Source organism: Mytilus californianus, unplaced genomic scaffold, assembly GCF_021869535.1.
Source record: "Mytilus californianus isolate M0D057914Y unplaced genomic scaffold, xbMytCali1.0.p SCAF_5, whole genome shotgun sequence".
Taxonomy (NCBI): Eukaryota; Metazoa; Mollusca; class Bivalvia; order Mytilida; family Mytilidae; genus Mytilus; species Mytilus californianus.
The window spans coordinates 107,043,259-107,049,974 of NW_026262701.1; positions in this window are offsets into that span (position 1 = coordinate 107,043,259).

Below are 6,716 nucleotides of genomic sequence, written 5' to 3' on the forward strand. Positions count from 1 at the left end.
AGTCAGGAGTAAGCTGACATTAGTACCCGCTTGATCTTTTTGTCAGATGTAGAGGATATCGATATTCAGAAGTAAGCTGACATAAGGACACGTGATTCGAGACCAACCTTATCTTCTACGCTAACATTAGGACATCTTCCTGTCAGATGTAGAGGATGTCGATATTTATGATTAAGCTGATATTAGGACTAGCCTTATATTCCTGTCAGACGAAGAGGATGTCGATATTCAGGAGTAAGCTGACATTAGGAGTCATCTGATATTCTTGTGAGATGTAGATGATATCGATATTCAGGAGTAATCTGACATTATCTCCCCGTCATGTGTAGAGGATATCAATATAAAGGAGTAAGATAAAAAACATAAGGAATCGCCTAATTTTCCTGTCATAAGGTCCTCCTGATCTTTTTGTTAGACATTAGAACCCCGACTGATTTCCTGGTTAAATGTAAATGATATCGATACTCAAGGAGTAAGCTGACAATAGGACCCGCTTGATGTTACTGTCAGATGTAAAGGATATCGACCTTAAGGAGTAAGCTAACATTAGGACTTATCTGATTTTCCTGTCAGATGTAGAGTATATCGATATCTATGATTATCCTGACATAAGGACTCGTCTGATATTCCTGTCAGATGTAGAGGATATCGATAGTCAGGATTAAGCTAATATCAAAACCCACTTGATCTTCGTATCAGATGAAGAGGATATCGATGCTCACGAGTAAGCTGAAATTTGGATCTGCCTACTTTTCCTGTCAGATGTAGAGAATATCGATACTTAGGAGTAAGCTGACATTTTGACTCGCCTGATTGTCTTATGATATGTAGAGGATATCGACATTCAAGAGTAAGCTGACATTAAGACTCGTCTGATCTTTCTATCAGATGTAGGAGATATCGATATTCAGGAGTAAGTTGACATGAGGACCTACATTATCTTCTCGTCAGATGTAGAGGATATCGATACTCAGCAGTAAGCTGACATTTGGACCAGCCTGAATTCCTGGTAACATATTGAGGATACCGATATTTAGGAGTAAGCTGGCATAAGGTCCTCCTGATCTTTCTGTTAGATGTAGAGGATATCGATACTCAGGAGTAGGTTGACATTAGGACCTGCCTGATTTCCTCGTTAAATGTAGAAGATATCGATATTTAGGAGTAAGCTGACATAAGGTCCTCCTGATCATTTTGTTTGATGTAGAGAATATCGATATTCAGGAGTAGGCTGACATTAGAACCCGACTGATTTCCTGGTTAAATGTAAAGGATATCGATATTAAGGAGTAAGCTGATAACAGGTCCTCCTGATCTTTCTGTTAGATGTAGAGGATATCAATACTCAAGAGTAGGCTGACATAAGGAACCGCCTTATCTCATCGTTAAATGAAGATATCGTTATTTCAAAATTATTTAACCATTTTAAAGGTTTATTACCCTTTCTGTAGCATCTTGAAATACGAATATTTCAAAGTGTAATAATTTCAAAACAGCAAAAATACTGAATAAAAGAGACATACCATTTTGTACATATACCAAAGGGCAACGTCTTTTGCAGAAATTATATTTATTGTCTGATTGCATTTAGTAGTAAATGTGGATTTTGTGTCAACTCAAGCCAAAGTTTTTGCAGAAAATCCATAGACTTTATTACAGAAACTTTCGTTATAATACTTAAAACTTAGATTACTCACTAGTTCATCCATGGTGTGCTAGCGTTATTTGTGTACAAAAAGTCCTGAACAACATTTACAATTAAAAAAACCTCGTGCTGAGTCATTTAAGTCGAGCGCACCCAAGAAGGTGTACTTGGATTGGTCCATAATTGAGGGGGCGGACAGGGGGTACCTTTCTCCTTTCTCCCGCCCCTGCTCTCCTTTCTCCCGCCCCTTCTCTCCATTCTCCCGCCCCCTTTCTCCTTTCTCCCTGTCTCCCTATACCCTGTCCGCCCCCTCATAATTGTACTTGTTTTATTAACTAATATGTTTTTTATTTCAAAACTCGTTTTAAAGAAAATCGTTGCTAGCACTGCATTTATTAATCCACTTTAGATTTAGTACATAATTGTCAAATATGAGACAATATATATATATATATATAGAAAGGTTGTAGATTTTCTATAAAATGTCCCTATGTTTAATATTGAAACAACAAAAGGGTATATTATCCTTAATTGATCTTAATTAGGCATCATGATGAAAAACATCAGCAAACTTATTACTGATAAACATACCTATCCTTAAAAGTAATAATTCAAATTCTTTTCCCCCTTCCGTTTTATTTCAAACCCTTTAAATCAACGTACTGTTTGTTTTGCTTTCGTACCTAATATGGAAATGCAAGTAAAACGTGAAATAATATCACAATAAATAACAAACAAACTGTAATTGAATAAAGACGAATTATATTCCATATCTCACTTAGATGTTCGTAAAATCTGTTTCGTCGATCCTTGAAACCAAGAATACTTAAAAAGAAATCATCGATTGTATTGTAATAAGGCTATGAGTTATTCTTACTTAATATGAGATCAAATTTCAAGACATTGTTATTCTTTATCATGTCTCATGACGTCATTTAACTAATGTATTCCTCCCGCAACATGATTTGCACATGGGCAAATATTTTTGTAGTAAAATTTAATTCAATGAAATCTTAATCTAAACAAGCCTTACCTAAAACAAAAATAAAAACATATGTCCATTTATAAGATATCCTGCGTAATTCAGAACTATCCAATAAAATTAATATAAATTAACTTAATTCACAAAACGAAAATAGAAAGAACAATACACATACATACGAACTATATTTAGATTAATGGTTACAATCAAACATTCAACTTTTATTCATAAGTTTAGAATCAAGAAAGGTACTTTATTTTCTTTTTTTTTCAAATGAGAATACTTACAAAAAGAAATTTACCAACAAAAACTTTACAAAACTGAAACAAAAATTTAAAAATAAAACATGTGGCATCTAAAAAAACAATATACATATAAACAAAAGGATTTCAACGTAAATTTAAAGCGTTTCTTGTGTTTACATGTTCCATATACTTCACTGCTACATCATTTTTATAATATTAATTGGATATTATCGGATCAGAAATCGACAAAAGTCTTTCTTGTAGATTAATGATAACTCAAAGGTGTCAGTTATACGTCATTGAGACAGCAACCCAAATATATGTAAAGGTTTTCAACAATAAGCTGCTGTCTATGAAGTATATCCAGCTCTCAATCACAAAATCATTTGATATTCAGCTGATAATTCGTCAGAACACAGGTTTTTAAGATTTTTTTTGCGAAATAATGGACAGACTTTTCGACAAGACATGCGCATTTCCACAGTGAATACTGGACCGTTGTTTTAAAGAGATTGGTCCATGTCTCGGTTCTCTTTATTTCAATAGCTTTGTTATATGATCGTTTAGAAGCAATTTAATGTTCATTTTGGTTCTAATTGTCCTTTGAAGATTAATTTGATAAAAAATTGTACTATCATATGAAATTTTAGATCAGTCATTAATAGTGTCTCTTAAGTTACAGCAATGAGTAATATTTAGTACCATTTCGATATAGGAGATAGAGATAGTTTTTGTTTCTATTCTTCTTCTGCTAATCACACATTTAGCGCTTAAACTATAATCTGACAAACAACTTTTTTTTCTCTAAAAAATTATTTCGCACAATTTGAAAAGGTTATGTTCAAAATAAATATATGTCACCTTTTTGAATATAGGGTCTTAGTTGAGTTTAAATAGGAAAACGAATTTTGGTGAATTCTACCTCGACACATCAAGTTATTATATTTTATTCACTGCAGTGGAGCTTATAGATAATTTTAAAAAGCATTGCAATTGTAAATTATATCTAAATTGTCATTGTGTTCTACGAGTATAAACGCAAGTGTTCATTTATAATATGCATTTTTGCGCCTGTCCCAAGTCCTGAGCCTCTGGCCTTTGTTAGTCTTGTATGTTTTTTTTAAAGTTTAGTTCATTATATGTTTCGGAGTTTAGTGAGACGTCCATTTTCACTGAACTAGTACACATTTTTGTTTAGGGGCCAGTTGAAGGCGGTCTCCGGGTGCGGGATTTTCTCGCTGCGTTGAATACCCATTGGTGGCCTTGGGCTGTTTTATGCTCTTTGGTCGGATTGTTGTCTCTTTGACACATTCCCCATTTCCATTCTCAATTTTATTCACTTGTTTATAACTCGAGGAATGTATGCCATGTCATGCTTAGAATTCGGTATTCGGGACAATGATATAAATTTATTCTCTTTGCCGTAAGGAGAAATGAAGATTTGTTCACCCAAGAAAATTCACATTTCTCGAGGGCATCGACAGAGGAAAAAATGACTTTTCAAGAAAAATTATATCTCCATATACAGTTTGGTTCGATGTCACGTAAGATAGTTTCAACCTATCACTATCATCAGTGGAATAATATCGACGAAATCTTAAAAAGTACGTCAACGTTACTATCAAACCTTCGACTTCGATACCACAACGTCAACCCAAGATTATAAACGGCAGACAGAATACGCACAACAAAAAGACAGATGAAAGACTGTCGATGAAATCTTGGAGATATGACATGTATTCCTATGAAGCCTTGGAGATATGACATGTATTCCTATGAAGCCTTGGAGATATGACATGTATTCCTATGAAGCCTTGGAGATATGACATGTATTCCTATGAAGCCACTGTTCTTCCCTCATAAATGGAACCTAGTTGAAAATTTGGTAATCGAACCTAGTATGTCCTTTATAATATCTGCTTTTGAAGATGTGCCAAGTACATGTACCTGTTACTTTTAGCTTAATTGACATCTTTTTTGGTCGATTACACTATTTGATGATCTGTGTAAGTGCTGGTGGACTGTTAGTCCCTGATGGTCTTATCAGCTAATATGTCAATGTTTCGGTACTTATATGATATCTACAACATTTTTTTTTCTAAAATTACCCGCTGATAAATTAAGAAATTAGTAAAAAAAATTCCAACTCCCACAGCCAGATTTGACCTTAGATGAATTTATGCTATTTTTATGTCCTTTTTGGGCATAAAGTTTCTAACGTTTCTACATTTTTATACATCTCTGGCTTTCAAATATTTGTATTTCCGCGTTCCCTATTAACAGCGCTTCGGACGCACGTAATATATAAGTGTTGTTTTCATTGTGAGTTATAGTAAAATAGTCTCAGGAGTTTAAAAAAAAACAGACTAAATAGTCACCATACCACATATTCTTATTTTCATATGAATCACAGGGATTCGAGCTAAGTATATATAATCAATGTTCTTACTATAGATCATACCACTGGACTAGAGACTTTGATCAAGATACTTTTTAGATAAATGTAAATGATCAAAATATTGGTCTTAATATTTTTGAAAGTTTGTGTCCTCCTTTATGCATCTCATTGAACTGAGAGCTCAGACAAAACTTGCTTTGCTATTAAAGTGTAATACCGATGTTATCAGAAATATCGTACAGAAAAAAAACATGGTTGTTAAAAATAATGGGTATTACCGTTTTAAATTAAGTCACTCGACTTAAGCTCTTCATTACAGACCAACCAACTGGACTTTTGTTCCAATCACATAAGCATTGTTTATCAATGTCGATTCCTACTTTCGGACACTAGAGATTCCAATAAGCCTGTATCGCTCATCTTTCAAGTTTGCATAAAATTGACATAGTTCAATGAGAATAGTTCAAATAGTTTCTGATTCCATGCATGTTAACTGATTTGCAGTTCTTGTCCCGCTGATAATTTTAGCTTAACAGTTTCTCTCCATCTACTATAGTTACGCAACTACAACAAAAAAAGCACACAAAATGGTTAAAAATAATCATACAAAAGCAATGACTCCTATATGGAGTCAACTGACAATTTCGGTTATGTTGACTTGATAGTAGATATTGTCCTGCTGGTCAAATTTGCTATATACCAGAAACAATTTCTTTCAATCTACTAAAGTAAGTCTATTATAGTTTTAAGGATAATAGCCAAAATCTCAAAAATGATGAAAATCGTCATTTAAGAGCAATAACTCTGATAAGGAGTCGTCTGACAGTTTTGGTCTAGGTTTACAAGATAATAGATAATACTTTCATTTTATCCCTATGTTCTATTTTTAGCCTTGTAGTTCATGTTGGTTCGCAGACAGGATCACCGGACACACTTTCAAAACTAGATATCCTATAAGGATGACTATGGCCATTTTTGTTCCATTTGGACCAGTAGTTTCAGAGGAACACTTATTTATTTGGGTTGTGAATTTTGTTAAAAAAAAAAAAGAATCAGCTCTCTATTACCCATTTTTATGCTTGTGAAAAAGGTAGTTTTTCTGAACAAAAACAAACATGTTACGTACATTTGTACTCATGTAATAAATAACTCTTTGTGGGGTTTCTGTTATAATTTATGTAACTTATTTCCTATTTACGATCGTTTTTTGAAGCCATATTTTGTTATCTTTTTCTAATAATTGCGATCTTGAATTGTCAAAATTATATGTAATCGCTGAGTATTTAGATTTATTTCATATTTATATGCATATAGTATAGCAAACCCGCGACCTCGCGGGTACGTGACTGAAATAAAGTACATACGCCTTATTTTTTAGCCAGGATTTTTAGTATTCGTATTGTCATCTGATAAAGTCATTATAAGGTGCACAGTTTTCTCTGCTTT